Genomic DNA, 24,981 nt, shown 5'->3' on the forward strand with positions numbered 1-24,981 from the left:
CTAAAAGTTTTGTAGCTTTACAATTCGTATGTAAATCCATGATCATCTTTGAATTAATTTTAGATAAAGTATTCAGTTTGGATTGAGATTCACTTATTGACCTGTGGATATCTGATTGACATTTTTCTTCTTGAAAAGAACTGTGTTTGCAACTTTTGCAAAAATCAGTTGAGAATATTTGTATTGTATAGTTCTAGGATCTGTCTTGTGCTCCATGGATCTGTGAACCTATCCCTTTACCAATGTTACTCTCTCTTGATTAGTATAGTTATATAATAAATCTTAACATCAGGTGGAATAATTCCTTCCATATTATTCTTTTTCAAAATTATTTTAAATACACTAGAACCTGTACCTAGCCACATGAATTTTAAAATGCAATTTAGATTACATTAATTTTCAAATATTTTACTACTTTTTTAATAACTAGGAAAAAACCATACTTGTCTATACACATAAATTTTTTTATATTGCTTAATTCATTTTGCTAGTATTTTGTTTAGGACTATTATGTCTAAGCTTATGTAAGATGTTGGTCTATATCTTTCCTCTTGTATACATACTCTTCAATTTGCTTTGGGGCTGCTTCCCAATAAACCTATTGTAAGTTGAAAACATCATAAGTGGAAAATGCACTTAATACATTTAACTACCAAACATCATAGTTTAACAACACACTACTTTGTGAAGTACCCTGTGTCTAGTTGCTGACTGGGAGCTGCAGCTCACTACTCCTGCCCAGCATCTTAGAGACAGTACATATTGCTACCCCAGGAAAAGATCAAAATTCAAAACTTCAAGTACAATTTCTGTCAAATGAATGTCATTATAAAATTGAAAAATCGTAAGTCTAGAACATCTGTATTATCTTTAGGTGTGAAGCAGAAGTAATTTTGGCCTCTTGTAATGAGCAGAAAAGTAAATCTTGTATTTTTCAAAAGATACTATGTAGAATTTTGCTGTATTTCCTTAAATGTTTGGAAAAACTCAATATTGCATTGTCCTAGCATTGGTCTTAGAACACTCTTTTCTATCTACTTTTTGTCCTTAGGAAACTTAATTTTAGTTTGTTTTAAAATACTTTCTACTAATAATCCTCAAATTTATATCTCCAATTCCATTCCATTGAGCTGAGACTATATCAAGTATTTCTAATTATAGAGTAATATATTCCCAACTGGCCTAATTTCCATCTAGTCTCTGGGTTTGGTCCCTGTTGGTCTGTTAGGGCTTCATAACAAGTTACTACACGGGTTGAATGGCTTAAACAATAGAAATGTATTTTCTCACAGTTCTGAGATTCTTTTTTTTTTTTAATCATATGTTCATACAAGGCTTGGGTCATTTCTCCCCCATGCCCCCACCCCCTCCCTTACCACCCACTCTGCCCCCTCCCTCTCCCCCCCAACCCCCTCAATACTCAGCAGAAACTATTTTGCCCTTATTTCTAATTTTGTTGAAGAGAGAGTATAAGCCATAATAGGAAGGAACAAGGGTTTTTGCTGGTTGAGATAAGGATAGCTATACAGGGAGTTGACTCACATTAACTTCCTGTGCATGTGTGTTACCTTCTAGGTTAATTCTTTTTGATCTAACCTTTTCTCTAGTTCTTGGTCCCCTTTTCCTATTGGCCTCTGTTGCTTTTAAGGTATCTGCTTTAGTTTCTCTGCGTTAAGGGCAACAAATGCTAGCTAATTTTTTTAGGTGTCTTACCTATCCTCACCCCTCCCTTGTGTGCTAAAGCTTTTATCATGTGCTCAAAGTCCAATCCCCTTGTTGTGTTTGCCCTTGATCTAATGTCCACATATGAGGGAGAACATACGATTTTTGGTCTTTTGGGCCAGGCTAACCTCACTCAGAATGATGTTCTCCAATTCCATCCATTTACCAGCGAATGATAACATTTCGTTCTTCTTCATGGCTGCATAAAATTCCATTTTGTATACATACCACATTTTCTTGATCCATTCATCAGTGGTGGGGCATCTTGGTTGTTTCCATAACTTGGCTATTGTGAATAGTGCCTCAATAAACATGGGTGTGCAGGTGCCTCTGGAGTAACCTGTGTCACAGTCTTTTGGGTATATCCCCAAGAGTGGTATTGCTGGATCAAATGGTAGATCGATGTTTAGCTTTTTAAGTAGCCTCCAAATTTTTTTCCAGAGTGATTGTACTAGTCTACATTCCCACCAACAGTGTAAGAGGGTTTCTTTTTCCCCACATCCTCACCAACACCTGTTGTTGGTGGTGTTGCTGATGATGGCTATTCTAACAGGGGTGAGGTGGAATCTTAGTGTGGTTTTAATTTGCATTTCCTTTATTGCTAGAGATGGTGAGCATTTTTTCATGTGTTTTTGGCCATTTGAATTTCTTCTTTTGAGAAAGTTCTGTTTAGTTCACTTGCCCATTTCTTTATTGGTTCATTAGTTTTGGGAGAATTCAGTTTTTTAAGTTCCCTGTATATTCTGGTTATCAGTCCTGTGTCTGATGTGTAGCTGGCAAATATTTTCTCCCACTCTGTGGGTGTTCTCTTCAGTTTAGAGACCATTTCTTTGATGAACAGAAGCTTTTTAGTTTTATGAGGTCCCATTTATCTATGCTTTCTCTTAGTTGCTGTGCTGCTGGGGTTCCATTGAGAAAGTTCTTACCTATACCTACTAACTCCAGAGTATTTCCTACTCTTTCCTGTATCAACTTTAGAGTTTGTGGTCTGATATTTAGATCCTTGATCCATTTTGAGTTAATCTTGGTATAGGGTGATATACATGGATCTAGTTTCAGTTTTTTGCAGACTGCTAACCAGTTTTCCCAGCAGTTTTTGTTGAAGAGGCTGCTATTTCTCCATCGTGTATTTTTAGCTCCTTTGTCAAAGACAAGTTGGTTATAGTTGTGTGGCTTCATATCTGGGTCCTCTATTCTGTTCCACTGGTCTTCATGTCTGTTTTTGTGCCAGTACCATGCTGTTTTTATTGTTATTGCTTTGTAATATAGTTTGAAGTCAGGTATTGTGATACCTCTGGCATTGTTCTTTTGACTGAGTATTGCCTTGGCTATTCATAGCCTCTTGTGTTTCCATATAAATTTCACGGTAGATTTTTCAATCTCTTTAATGGATGTAATTGGAATTTTTATGGGAATTGCATTAAATATGTAGATTACTTTTGGGAGCAGATCAAAGTGCTGGCAGGGTTGATTCTTTCTTCTTGCCTTATAGATGACCACCTTCCCTTCTTATTTTGTCCTCAGATGCTCCCATGTTGCTGTCTATGTGAAGAGAGAGAGATTTTGGACGTCTTCATCTTCTATGTATACACCAGTCCTACTGGATTATCACCCCATCCTTATATAGTCATTTATTATCATCTGCCTCCTTAAAGACCCTTTTTGGACGTCTTCATCTTCTATGTATACACCAGTCCTACTGGATTATCACCCCATCCTTATATAGTCATTTATTATCATCTGCCTCCTTAAAGACCCTATTTACAATAAATTTTCATTGGGGGTAAGGGTTTCAACACTTGACTTTAAATGGACCCACAGTTCAATCCTAATAGTACCTAATTACTCTCTAGAGCCTAGACATCCGATTTTGTTCCCTACATCAAAGGAATCAAACTCATTCCTTTCTCTGGTGATTTATGATCACAATTTCCTTTGTCTGAAGTGGTCTTCCTTAAGTCTATATGTTTGGATGATTCTTAACCATTATGTCTTAATCCAGATGTCACCTCCCCAAGAAAGTCATGCCTGGTCAGCCAAATTCAATGTCTCCTGTACATTCTGATCACAATTTTCTATCCATTGTCTTGTTTATTTTTTAAATAGTACTATCTATGAACACCTATTTCTCTATTAATTAGTTTTCTTGTTGTCTCTCTCCCCTTACACTAAACTATATGTTCATAAGTGTAAGAACCATTTCTGTGTTTTACTTGTATATTGTGTGTTCTTAGGATAGGTCTTGGCTCATAGAAATAATCAAAATATTTGTCAAATGTTGAATGAATGGGTTTGGTAGAAAGGTTGCATGGGTGCTATTCAACATAGGGGTTCTGGTAGGTTTGGTGGTTTTATGAAACTCCAGCAGTAGAGGATGTATGAATGGCTCTGACATGTGTTCATATTTTCAAGCTGTTTAATCAAATATCTTCTCAGAATTAGTGTTTATGAAGAAGACATTAGGGCCTTAGACTCCTGTGACTTAGGGGTTAAAGCAAAGATGAAAGTAATACCATTTTACTCCTTTATAGGTTCCCAGATAAGAAATTAGGAAAATTAGGACAAATTGATCTTTAGTTTCTTTTTTTATAACTTGTGACCAAGAGCATACAAAAACAAATAAATGTTCATCTCCATGTGTTCAATATAAACCATTCTTGTGAACAGAGAAAAGAAGAAAAATGTGTGTATGAAGTGCACTATTTTCAAAAAGGAGTATTTCTTACCCCCACACACTATCTTCCATTGTGAAATTTCTGGTTGATAATCTAAGCACATGTATATAATTAACTTTGTTAATTCTTTTCCTGAATAACCTCATTAATTCTATCCTTCATAACAGAGAATTACTTTTTAATGGATAGAATTAGTTCCAAGTTCAGTGATGAGGTTTCACTTTTGTACAAAGTAAGGTTTCATAGGGAATTTACATTTGCATATTTCAGTTATCAACTATTCTGTGTAAATGGCACAGAACCCTAGCAGGGTTGAAGTCAGGAAATTACTTACTTATTTTACTTTCATTAGCAAATCCAAACATGAAAGAAATCTCTACATAAGAAGCTTTGGTAAAAATGTCAACACTTGCTTGAAACATTGAGGAGAAGTATAGTGACCTTATTTGATGGTTATTTTCAGCTTTTGGATCAAACTTTTGGATCATGTTATCTAATACAAATTTCAATTTGTGGAAATTCCAGTAAAGAAATAAAATTCAGAAATATCTGCTTCCCCAAGTAAATTCTCCCAAATTCAGAAAACTGAAATAAGTAATCTATTACTTCTATGCACAATATACCTGTAACATGAAGGAAGACAATGGCGGCGCTGGGAGAAACACTTGTTGGCTAGCTCTGAGAGAAAGCTGTATGTAAGATTGCACTATTGGCACATATAATTTAAAAGTAGTGACATGGTAACCCATGAAGCTGAACCAGTACCACATTCATCCCAAACGAAGATCTGAGATCCCCTGGGCAATGGGTACAAGGGAAGAAATGGCTTTTTATCAACAAGCAGCAGGCATCCCCACATTAAAATATGTTTTAAAATATGCACACACAGGATATGTTGTAAGAGTTACAAAACAGCCCTGGAAGCATTATTATTTTGCAATATGTACAGCAATAGTTCTCAATAAGGTTCAATTTGCCTCCTGGGGGGCATTTGGAAATGCCTGGAGACATTTTTGGTTGTCGTAATTGAGGCAGAGTCAGTTGAGTGTGGCAGTTAACTTTCATCTTATGGGAAGAGGAAAGGATACAACTAAATTTCCTATAATACAGAGGACCCTGCTCCCCCAAAATAATCTTCTGGCTCAAAATACCAGTAGAACCAAGGTTGAGAAAAATCTGGTTTAAAGTAATGAATTGAGCAGACGTACGAGTGAAGAAGTCCTTGGTCTATGGCTGAGTTCATTCAGCGGAAAATATCAGATACCTGCAGCTAAGAAACGGACATTCCTGCCACCTCACTTCTCTAACAGAGCAGTAAATACATTCCAGAATTTCCATTGCCACGTCGTAAAAGATATGCTTGTTTATCTTATTTCCTGGATGAGTAAGAATGAGAAAGGTGCAAGTTGTCTCGGTAATTTCCAGAGAAACTCAGTGACCAGACATTATACACCTCCTCTGAGAAAAATCACCAAATAGTTCAGGAAATTTCTCTTTTTGGCAAAACTGAAAGGCTACAAGTGAACTCACTTTCAAACTGATATTTAAAGCCATTTTATGAGTCTTATGAATGTCTCTTCAAGTCTTGAAGGAGTTACTGTGTTGAAAAGCTATAAACTTAGTTGCAATAAAATAGACATTATTTTTAATTACTTCCTCTCGGCATTATCACATATATGTAGAGAGAAAGAGAAACATGGAAAAAAAATGAGTATTTACAGTTCCAACCACCTTTAATATTGTCATTAGTCTATATTAGAAGGTGTTTCCACATTGAAAGAAATAAGTTGAGAGAGAAATGTGGAGAAAGAAAAGCTAAAATGTACCAGATGTTTGTGAAACCTTGGAGCAAAAACACTTGTATCCTTTGTGATGCTGCTGGTTCTGCGTGGAAGGCTAGGACAGAAGAGTTGTTCTGGAACCTTGAAGATAATGCTAACCTCACCACATCTAGGACATTTGGACACTGATGCTCCAAAGAACAGTAGTTCAGGTGTGTGCCAGTGGCTCACATCTGTAAACCCAACTACTTGGAAGACAGAACAGGAGGATCTGGTTCAAGGCCAGCCCAGACAAAAAAGTTCTCGAGATTCCATTTCAATGGAAAAAAGTGCCTGTCATCCCAGGAATGGTGGGAAGCTTAAAATAGAAGTATTGCAGCGCAGGCCACCTAGGCAAAAAGCAAGACCCTATCTCCAAAATAACCAGAGCAAAGGAAGCTCAAACAAACAAAGCTCAAACAGTAGACCACCTGCCTTATGAACTCAAAAGCCCTGAGTTCAAACCCTAGAACAGTGAGAAAGTAAATTCTAAGAACTCATCCAATTGTATTTACTCTTCCAAAATTCAAATTCAAAAAAAAAAAAACCACTGAGTATGCCAAGCCCTAAAAATTAGCATAAAAACTGAAAAACAAGGATACTAGACACTAAACACTTGGAGATGTTAAACTTGTCCATCAATAGTTGAGCCAGGTTTTCCTGTATATGATGCTTGGTACACACAGAGGCTTTGGCTGGGCTGAGTCTTCTGGTCTGTGAGTCCTGATTCTATCTAGGCTTTTGGTCCTCTGAATGTATCTTGTTTGTATGAATTCACTTAATAATGATTGTACTTCACTTTTTATTTGATTGGCTCTGGACCAATAGAAACTGTATGATCCATTTTCAGCAATTATGATCATTAATGTTTTGGGGTAACAATTCAACTGTTATTATAAGATAAAAAAATTGTGATAAGGAGCAGTGGATTGGAGGAATACAGTGATCCACAACAAGACAAAACAAAATAAAATGAATAAATAGAACTGATACAAGAAAAAACTTAATGCAAATAAATTTTAGTAAATAAATGATTTACTATTTCTTTAGCTTTGTCTCATCTCTTTATTTTTTTATTATTAAAATGACACTGTGTTCCTTGTTTTCTTCCCCTAGAGTCTTAGAATCAGCACATTGTAGAACCGTGTAGCACAGACAACAAAGTTATCTTACGATATGTGAAAAAGTATTTTACAGTGATTGGATTCTTCTCATTCCAGCTTCAAGCCAAGGCGCCAAACAAGACCCTGAAGTTCAGAACAAAGTTAGATTCATCACTGAAGATAATTCTTCTTCATTTCCAAAGCACAAAGGAATATGAAAGTGAACTTTTTTGGTAGAAAGTTTGAATCATGGGCTGTGGGTATGTCTTAGTGGTAGCATGTTTGCTACCTAGTAAGTTACACAACCCTGGGTTTGATCGCCAGTACTGAAAAAAAAAGTGGAATAAATTTTCAATCACAGACAAGATTATACTTACTTTTACTCTTATTAGTTTTTGATATGGGATCTTTATATATTCTATTCTTGGCTACTAACTTTAAACTGTAAAATAACTAGAATCAATTTTTCAACCCCTCCATTAAGGACCTTTCACATTAGAGATATCAGAGGTAATCAATCTTACTGAAACTTTCTAGTATAAACTCCAACAATGTACTTACGTGACATCTTACCTCACACAGGACCTGGAAAATCTCCCTCAAAATTGTGTCTCTAGTTTCAAAGCACAGTCACAAGAAGCACCAGGTTAATGTATGAGAAAAGTTCATCTTAAACACATATTCAGTCTTGGAAACACAATCAAACCCACACACAAGAACTGTTTGAGAACCTGCTGTCTACTCTGCATAGCATACATTAAACAACATATTCAATCTATTATCGAAATTTTTGAAACTGCTAAAGCTGCTTTCTTCAGCAACTAGCTAACCAGAGGAGAACTGATCAAGATTATGTGTAGTGACATGAAAAGAGAAAGAAAAAGCCTTTTGGGAGATATTTCATTGACTTTGAACAGATGAATATACTCAAATATTGAGTCATAGCAAAATAGTCAAAATTCATTAGAGAAAAAATAGTTATGGTAATAGTCTATCAATCATCTATCTATCTGTTTATCTATCTATCTATCTACCTACCTACCTACCTACCTACCTGTCCATCTATCTACCTATCTATCCATCTATCTATTTATCTATTATATGAGGAAATGTGAAAACGGGGGTAAGCACACCAATGTCCTAAAGTATTTTTGTTGATCTGCTGTCAAATACATATCTGGTGGGCAGGTATCCTTCTTCGTTTTTATTTAGTTACAAAGTAATCCTACCTTATTCATGAAGTTGTTATATGTACTTCCAGTTCTGACCAAGTGCAATAAAAAAATCAGTAAGTTTTAAATATTAAAAGAAATTTCAAAAACAAAAAAATTAAATTTCCACATGTGCCTCACACAGCTCAGCTGATATACAAAGAAGATCTCAGTCAGTCAGGTGTTATCATCAGCTTGTTTAAATCATTGTGTGATCTGCTGAGTGTCTACCTGCTCTTAATTTTATAGAAATGTGCCTCCTCCCAAAAATCCATTTGGTGCCCCCAAAGCAAACTAAAAGTTAATGTGCTTAATTGAAATGCTAAAGTGAAAGTTTTAGATTTGTTGAAATGCAATGTCTTCAATGTAAATTGGATACTGCTGTGGGAAAAATGAATCAAACATGCATAGCACAGTACTGAGTTCTATTGGATCCTGAGCACATGTGATTTTTACTCAATGGCAGTCTCCTTGGAGCCATATTTCTGCTGATACCAAGGATCTAGTGTAATGAATGAGCTTTTATTAACCATCTACCATATTCTAGGAACTTTTGAATAATTTCTCTCTCTAGATTGTCTGGTAGGGATTTGCTTCCTCACATAAATGAGGAAGATAAGGCTTTGATAGATTCAGTTAAATGGCTTATCCTTGGTTTGAATTGCCTAAAATTACTCTTTCCAATATTCCACAGATAACTGAGAAACAGGTTAAAATTTACCTTTTATAATTCCTTTGTATTTTTTTTCCATATAATTGTTGAGCTTGTTTGCGCATGAGGACTTCAGGTAAATTATAATAATAAATTAAATGTAAATCTAGCTCATGCAAACACCAGTGCCCAATGGAAGACCACAAACCTTACTGAGTTCAATAGAGGCTATACTTCCCAACATTCTTAAAATTTCTGTCACCATTTCAGAAATGAGAAGAGAAATATTTGAAGAGATTTAGAAATTTGCTAAAGTTGAAGATGTTAAGTTATATCCAGATTTGCCTTATTCTAAAAATCTTTTCTTGGTACATCATAACTCTGTTCTGTGTAACTGGAAAATAACAACACTAACTGTAAGATGCACTGTTCTATAGAATTTTTTAAATTGTTGAAATCACCATAAGGAGGTAGAAAGGAGAAAAATACAGAGGATGAAACAATTTGGGCTATAATTCACATATACATGGAAATGTCACAACAAAACACCCTGTATAGCTATCTTAAATAAACAAAAATGTGTTTTTTTAAAAAATGGAGAAAAGGAAAGTACAAGAGTTCCTGTCTTTGGTTGGTACCGCTGGAGGATGTAAGGAAAGGGTGTAGGAGAGTGAATGTGGTGGAAATATTATTTACTCATATATGAAAATGGAAAAGTGAGACCTGTTGAAACTGTTCCAGGAATGGAGAGATGAAAGAGAATGGTGGAGGGAGTGATATGGTGTAAGCACTTTTGTAAATGTCATAATGTACCTCCAGTACAACAATAATACGATAATAAAAAGTGTAAAAACAAAGCTGCACTATTCTCACAATTACAGAGCATTCAACTACTTTGCTATTTCCTTGGAGTTTAGAAAATTTCTCTTCCTTTGTCCAGTCCACAGAAATTGTGTCTGCACCATAAAAATCTCACAAGATGTTTTCTAATTTATAAAAAATTTGAGAATTTCAACAATAAACTTCATCAAATTATTGACACACTATGTGATTATAAAATATTTGGAAGAAAAGAAACTTCTTTGGGTTTACTCATTATTTCCTACAGAATTCCCCTCCAAAAAATTCACTAATAGAATCTAGTCTTTCTCTTTGAGGTCCTCATTATATACTTGGTACATGTTCATTACCAAGGAATATCCATTAAGGATAAAAGAATGTAAGTAAATGTCCTCTATGAAAACTTTCTGGAGACAGTATCAGTGTTTTTAAGTTCATACTTTTAAGACCACTTGAAACACAGTTGTAGTGAAAAGTTCTCATTTTGTAGTTATCTTAAAATGCAAGACAGGTAAAGATGATCATTAAGAACAGAGTCAAGTTTTACCTTTGTATGTACCTGAGGTTTGAAATTCTAATAGAAGTAATTTTCATCACAGCGAATGAGTTAATATTAATCTCATAAATATTCTTGATCTATGTCTAAATAAAAATAAAATTCTTCTAGAAAAAAATCCACCCATTAATATCTCTTCTAAAAGATTTTTAATTTTTTCCATCTGGTCACTTCCAAGAAAAACTATTCAGGATTTCCAAGTAATGAAGAATCAAGCTAGGTAAGTTCTTCTCACACAATTTCAGAAAAACTACCAGAGGGAATAAAATGTACTCTTAAATTTCAAAGGCACACATCTTTCTCCATGAACTCTGGCATATTTCACAACCTTATAACTATGGTCATATAAGGAATGGTCATCAAAATAGATGGTCACAATGGCCACACAGTATCTCCAGCTTTCTGGTATAATCTTGACCAAAGTTGGTCCAGGCAGCAATAAGAAAAACTAGTATTTTTGTATGAGTGATTTTAAACCATAGCTAGACTTCAAAAAACAGAAACTCCCATGGAGTTACTTATTGCCTATCTTGTGTACAGCCTTGAGGGAATTAACAATACTAGTTTTACAAGGAAAAATAGTCATTTTTGCTTCTCAAACTCAAATGTTGGGAATAAACAGCAATAGAAAATACCTATCACAATCAGTAATGAAATTTCTTACTTCCAAAACTATTTTTTGTAATCCTCCTCTATTTACATAGGCAATTAATGTCCTCATTATTACAACTAACAAGGTATCCAGAGGAGATGGATGCAGGTGACTTTTCCCTTGGCAATCAGGAAACTCAGAACAACTTCCAGCTTAGCAACCATTGGCCCGGGTGAAGGCTACAGCTGGGGTTTGAAGGAGAGGTAGACAATGGCGGGTTCAGTAGACCTATCCCCAATGATAACAAACCCATCCTCTTTCTCGGTCCCTTTTCTAATGACTGTGTTTAGTTCCTTTCTACCTGGGTCAGATTCGTAGGTTGCACTTTGACCTTCCAGGGAATTTAGACCATATAAAACATAGCTAAGGAATTACAGCTCCTTTTCTTGTGTACATTCCTAAAGTAAAATGTTGGCCTTTTCTTCCTCAACACATAATGCGTACTACAACCTCAGTGTCACCACAGCACTTTCCTGCTGTGTTCACACAGATTCATGGTACTCCTACATCTCAGTTGGGAGAAATCTGGCAGTCACCAGTAGAAATTCACAGTGGAGGAAAGAATAAAATGGTGCTCAAACTTCCTGAAAGTCCAATCTGCACTTCACTTACAAGGCATTACTGACACAGTTGTCATAGGAGCACCCCTGAACCCAGCAAATCTTTTGTAGCATTAAAGGAGCATGTGAATCTAGCCTGTGGAAGCATTTTAAAATGGCATTCTGCTATTGTAAATTGATAAAAGGGTCCCAGGAACTGCTGCATGCACAACTGGTACCCAAACCCAATGACCCAACTTAGGTTCCTAGGATCATGAGTGAAAAAAATTCTAAGAGTGATTCGTAGGCATGTTTTTCAGCTTTCTATTGCTGTGACAAGATACCTGAGATGATCAACATACAAAGAGGAAATATTCATTTTTGCTCACAGTGATAGAAATTCCAGTCCATGGTCACTTGTTATATTACATTGGGCCTGTAGCAAAGCAAAACATGGCAAGGAATGTGTAGGGGTGCAAAACCGTTCACCTCATGGAGGCCGGAATTGAAAAAGGAGCTGGAGTCCTAATTTTTTCTTTGTGGGCACACTTCCAACGTCCTAACTTCCTCCAAGAGACACCATCTCCTAAATCACCTGTTAGTAGCACCATACTGGCCACCAAGCCTTTAGCATTTAGGCCTTAGGAGATCTTTAAGATCCAAACTATAGCAATGGGATACAGCTTCAATTCTTTTTCACTAGGAAAGATATTTGTGTATTACAGTTTAGACAAGGAAAACACATCTTAAACTCTAATAAGAAACATTGAAACATTTGCAGGACGTTATTGTTTTGTTTGATTTCAGCTTACTTCAGGAGATTATAATTTTCCCCTTTTCTTACTCTGAAGTAAGAGTGATACTTTCTGTGACATATCTCTGAAATAAAAGGGATACACCTTAAATGAAGCAATTACTAAGCAAATGTTAATTGAGATGAACAGAGTTTTGTAGGCTGGTTAACCCAGTATGTTGGGAGAACAGGTTTGTCTATAAGATGTGAGACAACTCAGCTCCATGAAGCCTCCTATTGAGTCATCCTCAGCAGTTGTGTGCTGGTCTCTCATCAATATATTGATTCTTTGTTGCTCAGTTCCTTTAAGTTTTTAATTATGGAAATCATATAACAGCACTATGGGAAGATTACAAGTAAGGTAAGAGAGATTTGAACATCACCCTATTTTCATTGCGTGTCCTTTTCAGTCTTTTAATAGAGCTGCTTAAGCAATTGCCAAGTGCCAGGCATTAGCACACAAAAGCCTCAGGATATTAATAGAAAGTATTGTTCTCTTTTTAGAGAGTTGGAAGTTTTAAGTAACCGCCTTAAAGTTACCAAGGTTCTAAGTTACAAAGTTGTGATAGAAAACTAGTTTGATTTCCTAGTCCCAATGTCTTGAATGTGTATCTTACCTAGTTATAAGTGTGGTGTACATGTATCAAAATGTGTACTGTTTTCCCCCACTTAATGTTGTATCATATTTTCTTGTATGGGGACATAGTCTCTTAGTATTATTTTGGTAGCATTATTTTTCTCAATAATGATTGCTGTAGGCAGGGCTCAGTGATTCATTCTTGTAATCCCAGCTACTTGGAAGATGGATATTGGGAGGACATGGTTCAAGGCCAGCCCAGGAAAAACATTAGGGAGGTCCATCTTAGTGAATAAGCCATTTGTTGTGGCACGTACCTATAATCCTACTACATGGAAGGCTGTAGTTAGGATTCCTGACTGAGGATGGCCCCTGGCAAAAAATGTGAGACCCTATCTGAAAAATAACTGAAACAAAAAAGGGCTGCCAAGCGAAACAAGCACACAGCCCTAAGTTCAAACCCCAGTAACTCCAAAAAAAGTAATAAATACATACCCATGCACACATACATATACATACATACATATTATATACGCTAACTTCTTTAACCATTCTTCTACGAACATTGTATTTCTTCCAAATTATCATTGTAGAATTTTATATTTTTCCAACTAATAAAGTAATTACTATCTTCATCCATATAGCTTGTATATAATTTAGTTGTTTGTGTTTCTTATTTTCCTGCAGCCTAAAAGGCTTGGAGATTTTGAAGAATATTTTACGTGTGTAACATCTAAATGGAACATTTTCCATCATCTCCGTTTGGACTGGGAGCTTTGTCCCCTAGAAATACCTGATCATTTCTATTATGTGACCTGCAAAACAGCTGGTCGAAAACAGCTTCTCTCATTCCATCACCTGCCTTCCATTATATGGCAAAAGTTAAGCATTTCTCAAGGGTATTGATAAATCATTTTTTGGAACAGTTGTCAGCACTGTTCAGCATTTCTTTTCCCCTGCTTTAAGCTTTCTTAACCAACTTCAGGCCAAGGGAGGGCACTTAGCTCTTGATATGTGAGGAATTTGGAAAACAAAGAGGCTGGCTCTCACCTGCAAAATTTAAAGGGAAGAGGTTGGCTGGAAATCATCCCTCTGGCTGAACTCAAAGAGAAAGAGGAGCCAGTGTGTGCTCTACAGAGGGCAGTGAGCCCTGAGCCATCTGGAAAGGATCCCAGCACGTGGTTTTCCTGCAAGGGCTGAATGATGAGAGGAAGAGACTATAGGAAGTTTCCTCCAGAAGCCAGAGATCAATGGATGTCATGCACAGCCTTGACCTACGTTGGGACATTGACCTAAGTCAGTGAATAACAAAGTGAGCAGTTTGCTAAAGAACTCATGAACTCATAAAATAACAACAGCAGAATGTTTGGTATTTAGGGATCAGCCTGGCCCAAGCTTACAAGTGAACCAATTGATAAATAATTTTTAAAGCTTATTTTTCCTACCTAACCTAATATTGCCAAAGAGAGTACAAAAGAAATTAGGTAAAGGAAAAAGGAGACGGAGGTAAAAATGAGAAAGTAGTCACCTTCCCCACTAAAAGTTTCTAAGTCCCAAGTCAGGAATTAATTGAGGGAAGTTTTAAATACCAGCTCTGCTGATAACCTGAGACTAAGTTTATGGACAGTGTTTGAACAGGGCAAAGACAGAAAATATAATACACAACCTTAACAGGCTATTGTGAAAGCGAAAAACAATTATATCACAATTTCACACTGTACAACCAAGCTTATTCAATCAATAAGTGTACACAATTCCAAGTTGCCTTCTGAAACATTTTTGTAGGAAAATCAATCCTACAATGCTCTTTCTAGATTTAAAAATTCTCCTTTGATGTTTCATATAATTTAATAGATAAAATAGGACACCAGTGTGTTAATCTGTCATTAGTCATATAATTGAATTTTTCATTTAGTATATTTAGTATTTATATTTATTTGTTCACTTAATAAACTGGCTATCCCATTAGCCAAAGAACCTATTATTTTCTTATGTATTTTTATGTGTTGGTAAGAAATAATTTCTTATTTAATGCGACTGTCACTGTAACCTGTAGCTTGTTCTGATGGATAAATTGATGATAGATTGATCGATAGATAGATTTTTTGTTTTTGAGACAGAATCTCCCTATGTAGCCCCAGGCTGGCCTCAAACTTACAATCCTCCTGTCTCTGTCTTCTAAGTGCTGAGATTACAATATAAAATAATATTTAGATAAGAAATTTTAATGCCTACTGAAATTTCAACTGTAAACATTTTTCCTTTTAATTTCTACTCTTTGGAAGACTGCCTACTTTTCTTTATTCATTTGTCAATGAATTTCTAATTTTTAAATGTTTCTTTCTTCCATCTGGAGTTTATTTGTATAAGATTCAGAATCTGATAAGTGTAAGTTGAGTATAATAAAATGTCTGGGGTAAACCTGTTGTTTATATGCATACATCTTGTTATATCAATAGTCACACTTAAAGCACATTTGTCCTTGCTCTTTAGTAAAGACCTAGATGACTTTCAATAATAAATTTTCCTTTTTTCTTCCTAATTCAAAAGATTTCTCCCTTTATAAGCACTGAGCTGCCTGAGCTGAGCCCTCTTTTCTTTGCCACAGTCTCTTCCCATTAGAATTTACACATCATCCATTGTCAGGGACACAAAGGACTCTATGGTTTGTTAATGTCCAAGAAAGGCCATCACCTCTGAATCATTTTTTCCCCAAACATAAATCCTTGGGCCAACAAAGAAAAGTGGTATTTTTCCATCTCCATAATTCCTGTTATTTTAAGTCTATCCTTTAACCAAAGTGGCTTTGTGTTTCTTTTTCCTTGATAACTCACAGGTTCAAAAGTAAAAATTTATTATTATAAGGAACAATTATGAGGTTCAAAGCACACTGTGTGCATTCCAGGCTTCAAGCTTCTGGTACTGATATACGAATGACATACTTGTGGTTGTCTATTCTCATGAAATGGATGAGTTCCAACCGCTGGTGGTGAAAGGCTTAATGAATGTCTGCCTTCGTCAGACCCAACAGGGACCTAGCATCATGGGAGGTCGCCCAAGTGCCATTTTGCAGCATCTCAAACACAAACTTCTACCATTTAACTTCTTCATTCCAGCTACTCTTCAACATCAACAATGACAACCACCAAAGAGGGGAAAACGGCCTTCCTGATTATCTTACTTTAAACATTACTCTGGATTTTAAGATTTCAAGATATCGTCCCCAAAACATTGAACTAGAGAAAGTATGGACTTTTTAAACACCTTTTCTTTTGTTTCTTGAGTGCGATATGTTCAACACTTTGATAGCTCCTTAAATCACAAACTCTTCTTTATTTAATGAGATAGTCCATTTAAACCAAATAAATTAATATCAAAAGCACAGCATTCTTAATAATAGTTCACTATTTGTTCACTGTCCCCATTAACTTTCGGTAAGACTAGGGTATCGTAGTTCCTCTTCTGTGTTCCTGTATGGTGTTTATAATTCTGTTACTCAATCAAAGACATTGTATTTTAGTTAGTTATGTGTATGTTTCTCTTCCATGGAATACTGAGAGCTTTTTGAGGTCAAGGATTTATACTATTGATCTTCATTAGCTTAGCACCTAACACAGTGTCCAAAACATGCTAGACGCTCAATACTATACTTGAATTAATAAATGACCTGTGATCTATGTGTTATACATTGAATGCTTCAAGATTTTTAGATCATTTGTGCATTAATAGCACACTGTCAGAAGTGCTTTTAATGTTAAACACTCAATAATTGTGTTCAAAGAGCCCTAAGTAATACAAAATAACGTAGCTAGTTTTGGTGTACCCATATACTCAGCTCTGTGGCTTTTGGCACAATAAAGACTGCACATATGCCCCCAAATCCATTAGCATTTCTCACTGGTCACTCATGTAAGAGTAAGATACTTTTACAATTAGATATATTAAGCTGTAAGGCTTAATGTGGCCAATAGAATGTGTGCAGAAACACCATTCACACGTGTTATGTCCAGTATATAAAAATCCCACAAGTGATCCTTGATCTGTTTTTGCATCTGTCCCCAAAACAAAAATTATGAGAAACCATAAGAAAGTAGAACTAAGCTGGGCATGGTGATCCATGCCTGTAATCCCAGCTGCTTTGAGACAGAGGCAGGAGGATCTTGTATTCAATGCCAACCCAGGCAAAAAGTTAGTTGGACCCTGTCTCAAAAACCAAAAATGAAAACAAAAGGGCTGGGAGCATGGTTCAAGAGGGAGAGCACTTGCCTAGAATGCAGGAAGTCCTTTAGGTTCAATCCCCACTAATAACAAAAAAATTGCAAAATTACAAACAATATGGAAGGAACCCAATCCTTTGCTATGCAATCAGGAGTACCCATCACAGACTATTACGTGAGCTGAAAATAAATCATGAAAATGCTACAGCTCTGAGATTACAGGATTTGCTATAGAGTAACTAATATCATTCTAACTAATTTTTAAATGGGGTAGGCCTTGACTTCATACAGAAGCTAACAGATAAGGCTGGAATGATAGCAGGCCAGCCCATGTCATTCCATCACAAACATATGGTAATTAAGTACAATAAATAGAATGACAGACAATATTTCATGTGGCTATTGAGTCTGTAGTCTTGGACAAGAGGATAGTATGGCAATAACTTTCTATTTGCTACTTTTGGGTCCCTTAACTTCAATACGTTACAAGAAAGAGCAAAGCATGAGCACAAGTTCAGAGTGATGCAATATCAGGATGTGACTCACTGTTGCTGGCTTTGAAGATGGAGGAGGGAGGATACAAGCCAACGAATGGAGGTGACCTCTAGAATCTGGAAAAGAGAAGATAACGGATTCTCCCATAAAGCCACCAGAAGGGAGGATGCAATATCTTGATTTTAGCTCAGAAAGAACCAATTCGGATTTCTAACCTACAGAACTATTAGATGATAAAAATATATATTCTCTAAGCCACTAATTTTGTGGCAACTTGCCAGAGCAGCAGAAGGAATCTAATTCAAAGTAATTAACATTACATTATTAAGTTGAAATTAAATGGCACTTTTAAAAAATTCCTTGTGCATCCCCTCCTATTACTTTTATCAAAATAGAGACCCAAGTTGTTTGTTGATGCTACATATAAATGCCTGAAAAGCATAAGATGGATGCTTTCCAGAAAGATTTGAACTTTAGAGGCTTACAAAGTATTATGATTAATGCATAAATCTTAACCGGATCCAAATTCAGTCTAGTCAAGAGAATAGGAGAATTATTTTGGCATGACAAATGACAACATATTGTTCTCTTAGTTGATCTTCCAACATTCCAGAACCCTCCTTTATCTGATATCAAATGATCATTTGTTCAAAAGAAAAGAAGTTTAGTAAGACTATGGAATAGTTTTCTGGGATCTCTAAGCTAAACCAGAGATAACTACAAAAATTACTCTCTCACTCTAGCTTGGTTTCCTTTCTCCAAAATGAGAAGAGTTCTAGTTAAACTAATAGATCTTTCAAATCCCTTTGTATTATAAAGCAGTTGCTATACATCAAGTGAGTCTTTATTTCTCTAATGGTTGTCATGAAAATCAGTCTAGTAGTAAATACAAATTTTTGCATGTTTGTATTTTTCCAAAGTAACTCTTCTCATGATTAATGTGCAACTAAATATAAATGTGACAACAGTGGATAAAGTTCAATGTTAAATTGTTCTCAATGATTACTGTGGGAGCTAAAAATCCTTTCTTCACATGATTAATGTTTAGGAGCCAAGCAATAACTTTCTCTTCTGAATCACAGAAAGGTCAATCAGAGCACCTTAAATTTATGAAGCTTGATCAGCAGACATCAAACTTCATTGCAATCACACATACAGAGGCAACAGTCAAGCAAGGAGAGAGAGTTTCTGGAAATGATCCTGAAAAGAATGTGGGGCATAAAATTCTTATATCAGAGTGATGAGAATAATCTTTTTATATATTTCACTGTTATAAAATTCTGAATATGAATTCCATTTCACAGTTGTTAAAAGATAATTGAAATACAACTGTGACCAGTAATTGAAAAGCAGCTGCTTACAGCCCATGCCTAAAAATGATTGCACAGGAGAAATTGACTTAGCAGTAGGGAAGAAGGGGTTTTACTTAGGAAAAAAAATGCCAATGGAGGGAATGTATGTGATAGTGGAATAAGAATTGAGATCTTGAGAGGTAGTGTTTTGAGAGCTGAAAATTGCTTAAAAATTTTTCTGACTGATGCACTACCTGAAGGCAGGAAGGAATCCCTGTGGATCTACCACAGACTCGGATCCGAATAGGGACACCTTCCTCCTTTCTCTCTCTCTCTCTCTCTTTCTCTCTCTCTCTCTCTCTCTCTCTCTCTCTCTCTCTCTCTCCTTCAGAAATATCTATATCTATATCTATATCTATATCTATCTATCTATCTATCTATCTATCTATCTATCTATCTATCTATCTCTGTCACTCTTATCTATCTGCCTATCTCTCTTACCTATTTACCATTCTATCTACCTAATCTATCTACACCTATAGTGCATGTAACTGATATGGTTTCTTAAACCTTCCCTTTTCAGTTACTGTTTTCCACCTGCTGCAGACTAACAAGAAAAGAAAACCTCAAGGATATCAGCAAGGGCCCTGCAAGTTGTACCCCTGTGAGAGGGTTCCCACGAAATACAAAGAGAGGACTCAAGCTATGCAATATTTCAAATCACACTTGCAAAAGTCTTTTTTAAATCATTTCTGGTTAAAACTCATTGACCAAGCATACAATGTTAGATAGTTCTTAGTGTTCTGTAGTGTCTGTTCTCCAGGCTACCATCTAGGTAGCCTGGAGACTTCTGTGAGGATGTGATAACTCCCCTTGACCAGGTAGCTGTGATAAATTTATTGCCAATGCTTGGGTAGAACCTCTTTAGCTTTCTGATAACCTGATTTCTTCCTTGCTTTCTATCAAAGGAAAAGTATTTTGATTCTGTCCAAATGCAAAAGCCAAGTTCAAAATTCAGGAGTTAAAGAAAATGGTTCTGTAAACAGATGGGTTAGACATGCTAATATACTGGACACATGCTATTTGAATTCAGACGAGTTGTACAGGATGCCCTTTTGTCACTGACCAAATTGTTAAATTGGTGCCTTGGCAAGAGCCTTTTGTACTTCTCTGAAGAAGATTCCCGGGATCCAAACCTCTGTGGTATTAAAACAAACAGTAAATATTTTCCTTGCAGTTTACATCCCAGATCTAAATATTTCCAGCCATGTCAAACTCACTTTTCTCCACTGCTCCCTGCAGTGTCCATGTAGACTTCAGCTGCCAAAGAACCGGGTTGAACTTGCTTTGGGAGTTGCTCCATCCCTGAAGACAGGCACAGATCAGAACAGACAGCCAGAGGCAGAGAATCTTGCAGCTGTGCAGCTTTGCTTGGCAGAGGACCTCCTGCAATAGCAGGTGTATTATCTGCTGACTTCAACAGACAAGGGGGGTTGGGACGTGCTGTCCTTGCTGTTTGCTTCCTGAGCCTGAATATTGGTCATTCCTTTTTATCTATTTACAGAGAAATGCCTAGAACCTGTCCTGGAAACCTTCTTTCGCTTTTGGTATGCAAGTCACTCTTCTGCCTTCATGACTTTTTCTTCTAGTTAAACAAGTTTCATCTATGAAACAAGATGATTTTCCCCAAAGAATGTAACAGAGAGAACTAGCAGACTCTCCTCTTGTTCTCTATATCCTTTGTCTGGCATTTTCTTTTCAGTCCAAAATGTCGTTGAAGTTCACTTAGAAAGTAAAATACACACTTGAATATGATGTCATTTCAGTCAGTGTGTGTCTTGGGGACTTACTCCAAAAGTGTCCCCACATAATACCAAAGACTGTTCTCTCCTTTATTTTTCTTTTGTAGTTATTAACAGCAGCTTCTCAAACTGCCATGATAAATTCAGTACAAACTCAACCAAGAAATGATGAATATACCAATGGGCACTGAAGCCCTTACCTTTGGGCTCAGTAAGGCTCTCCAGATTAGAGGGGTACAGCTAAAGAAAGCACGTCATTTATGTGCAGTTACTCAGTACAGATGGACACTATGCTGCACTGTCTATATCCCCTTTCACAGAAGGAGTAGTTGCTCTTCAGCACCTCAGGATGCTTATCAGCAAATGGCCATGAACTGGCAGCCCATTCAAGGATTGCTTCGTTTTTAGAGATCAACCTCGCTTAAGTTCATAACCCTTCCCAGACTGCCCACATTTTGTACTTGATCAGTTAGACAGTGTAAGAGCATATCTGTCACATCCCAACCTGAGAGAATTCCAGAGGGCCCTTCTAAATCTATTGCTGCTTCTGGGACCCATTGAAGCTATTATTGAACATCCATTGAAACTTAACTTCTCCCTTTTCCTAGTCTGCTTCCTCCTCCCCCTTTGACTGCTGTTAATCTTAAAGGGGCACCATAATAAAATTCTTGACCGTTACATTTCATATCAGAATCTGCCTTCAGGGAGCACAAACTTGACCATATAGATTTCAGCATGGCACTCTTTGAAGAGTCATGTATGTGTGCGATGTAGGCATTCAGTCAATCAAGTAATTGATTGAATGAGTGCAGTGCATTAAGTCATATCCACAGCAAAATAAAAAAAATCTAACTCTACCTTGATAGAGATTATAGTCTAGCTGGAGAGATAGCATAAATACATGAAAAAATTACTTATTACTATGAAATAAATGATAAATTCACACAATTACAGGAAATTGGTATTTACCAGAAAGAAAAACTTGTTTTAGGACAAAACTCACTGTTGTCTGAGTAGCAGTGGGGTTATGGTACCTACTATTACATAAAGGCTGTTCTGTGGAAGTCAACATCCTAGTGTTTAAAGAATCTTCACCCTACAGATAAATTGGTTTCTAAATAGATTATCTGCTGCTCTGTACCTCCTGATGAAACTTCCAGACAATTCACAATGGCTTTACATAACAAAGCATATTCTTATAAATTCTTTTCCACAATATCTGCCCTACACTGTACTTCTATTTTGCACCCCTGGATTCTATCATACTCAGAGATCTTCCCTCTCTCATCTAAAATTAACAGAATTTGTTCTGCTTATGTACAAAACCACAGTCCAAAGTGGAGGTCTTGGGAAAGTCATTTAATTTCACTCATCTGCAATAGACTTATGTATAAAGCAAGAGTGCTAATTCCATTTTCTCATCAATGCCGATAATGATTAATGAACTGCCTTAACAAGTGTCTCCTGGAAAGAAGTAAAAATAATGTAAAATACAAAATCCTAGCAAACATATATTTTTAAATATATGTTTGTTATATGCCAGGCACTGCGTAAAATGTTATATCATAATATATGAACTTCCAGTAGAAATTCCAAAGGAGTAAGTGACGAGAAGTTGTCCCACTTGGGACTTAAAATGTGATTTATCTTTGGTTTCTCTGACTATTCCAGATGTAATCTGGAACCACTTCTTGTCCATTCTTACTCACCATCTCTTTCCTTTCCCTCCTTCCTTTTCTGTTCCTACTCCCACCACATCCTAGATTAAACCTTAGCAGATTGTAACTCATCTCAAATGCTGCCTAACTACTTTCCTGGACTCTAATAGAATTTTTATTCCTAATTCTGCTTAGGCTTGCAGCCAGGTGAAGATGAGCTTCAGGTTGGCAGTGTTTTACCTGATAAGATGAGTTCTTGCTATCCATAATAGAGATATTAACAAAATCTGAATGGTGCCTGGAGCAAAGCCACTGTCAAAACAAGGACACAAAACAGAATTGCTTATTTGAGGAGGACAAATATCCTGGAAGTTGGCCCAATATTAAATCAAAACAGAGAGCAAAACCAAGAAAGACTAATAAACAGTACCTAACTAAGCACACGAAAATTTAAGTTGGAACTATTTTTAAAGTGGAAAATATATAACTTTCTAAACATTTAGCATTTTTAATTGAAGAATAATCCACGTATAATAGAATTCAGTTTTAAAATGTACAGTTCAGTGAGCTTTAGTGTGACCACCATTGCAACCTAAATCCAGAATATTATCATCACAAAAAGAAAACCCATACCATTAATAGTCACTCTCCATTTCCCCCTCACCCTAGACCCTGGCTGCCACAAATCTACTTCCTATCTCTATGGATTTGCCTATTCTGGACAATGTGCTTGAACTTGGCGGTATTGGCATCGTCCATTTGAGGAAACTGAAATGCGGTATGTACCTATTTATACACCTCCACCAATGAATTGTCTTCATGTGCTACCTTGATTTTTCTACCCTTTTTTATCAAGATTTAAACACCCTCCTCCTTTCTCTGTATTATGAGTTGAATATAAAATGTCCCCCAAAAGGTTCAGGTAATGAAAGCTTGACCCCAACTGGTGGATCCAATTATTGAAAGGTGATTGTGTCACACAGACTCTACCTACATCATTGGATTAACCCATTGATGGATTCAAATTTGATAGTATTATTGGGAGGAGGGGCCTGGTTAGAGAAGCAAGTCTCTGGGGGCATGCCTTTGAAGGGTATCTTGTCTCTGGCTCCTTCTGATCTCCTCCAGCCATCATAAGGTGACTCTGCTCTTCCACACCCTTCAACTAATGATAATCTGCTTCAGCCCAAGTTCACAGCAATGGAGCAAGCCAACCATGGACCAAACCATGAACCTTTTTAATTGTTCTTTTGTCACAGCAACAAAAAAGCTAACTAATATATCCTTTTCCTCATATAGTCATGTTGGTAGTAGAATCCATACTCATTTAGTTGAGCCTAAGGTCCTAAATTCCATCTTCCCAATAATTTTGCACTGCCCATCCACATATGCAGCCTTTAGTGGCAATCAGAACTTTAACTATTATTTAAGACAAGATTCAATGTCATCTATTCCAATGGGTCTCCCTAATATAATCCAAGAAGGTAACTCTTCTTCTCTTATGAACTCCAGCTCTGGTGGACTCTGCATTACTCCCATTGGCTGCAGCTGTCTGATTAATGGCACCATGTCTCTTTGCCACCCACAGTGCCTGTCACATTGTGAGTCAGAGGAAGTACTTGCTGAATGAACATGTGAAATGTCAAACTTGGATACCCATTACACAGAGATCTGCAACTAAAGGACAAATTAGGAAGCCAGATACAGTGGTATACTATGTAAATCCAGCTCTCAAGAAGCTGAGGCAGGGGAATCAAGAGTTTGAGGCTAACCTGGGCTACATACCAAGACCTGGTCTCAAAAAAAATGATCACAATAATTCTGATTACTATATTGCAACTGGATATGACTAGATATGTCCAAACTCTGGACATAATAAAATATGGTAGAGAATATTACAAACTGTTGGAATACACTTAAGAGCATATAAATGAGTTAGGAAATGTACAAATTGAAACTAATATGACCGTTCATTTTATTTTTTTATTCTAAACTGCTCTGATCTTTATTTTTTTCTATTTTTCGTTTTTTTATGATTGTCCCCTTTTAAAAATTATTGTGCTGGGTGGGAGTACATTGGCATTTACAAAAGTTCTTTACAATATATCAAATATATCATACTTGAATTCACCCCCTCCACCTTCTCCTTTATCACCCTTCCCCTCATTCCTGGAATAGTTTCAACAGGTCTCATTTTTCTATTTACATGCATGTACACACAGTATTAGCACCATATTCACCATTCCATTCCTTTTCCCCTGCTCCTCCCACTGGGAAAGTAAATGAAGACCATTTACCCATTGAAATCAGACTGCTATCATACTGAGATTCAGATGTTGATGGAAATTTGGAATGAGGTACCTACATTTAATAGAAC

General features: G+C 36.4%; 1 protein-coding gene across 3 annotated transcripts in view; it reads right to left on the bottom strand.

The window, feature by feature from the left end:
• The window catches only part of Kcnj16 (potassium inwardly rectifying channel subfamily J member 16), a 208,702-nt gene that overhangs the window by 141,695 nt on the left and 42,026 nt on the right, over nt 1–24,981 (bottom strand). For 2 of the 3 annotated variants that reach the window (XM_074045249.1, XM_074045251.1), the window contains exon 1: nt 17,904–17,970. The exons of the other annotated variant lie outside the window; for it this stretch is intronic. The gene's annotated coding sequence lies outside the window, so the exon portion shown is untranslated. Of the gene's footprint in view, nt 1–17,903; nt 17,971–24,981 lie in introns of those variants that run through there. 3 annotated transcript variants of the gene reach the window in all.

This window comes from Castor canadensis, chromosome 11, assembly GCF_047511655.1.
Source record: "Castor canadensis chromosome 11, mCasCan1.hap1v2, whole genome shotgun sequence".
In the NCBI taxonomy this organism is placed as follows: domain Eukaryota; kingdom Metazoa; phylum Chordata; class Mammalia; order Rodentia; family Castoridae; genus Castor; species Castor canadensis.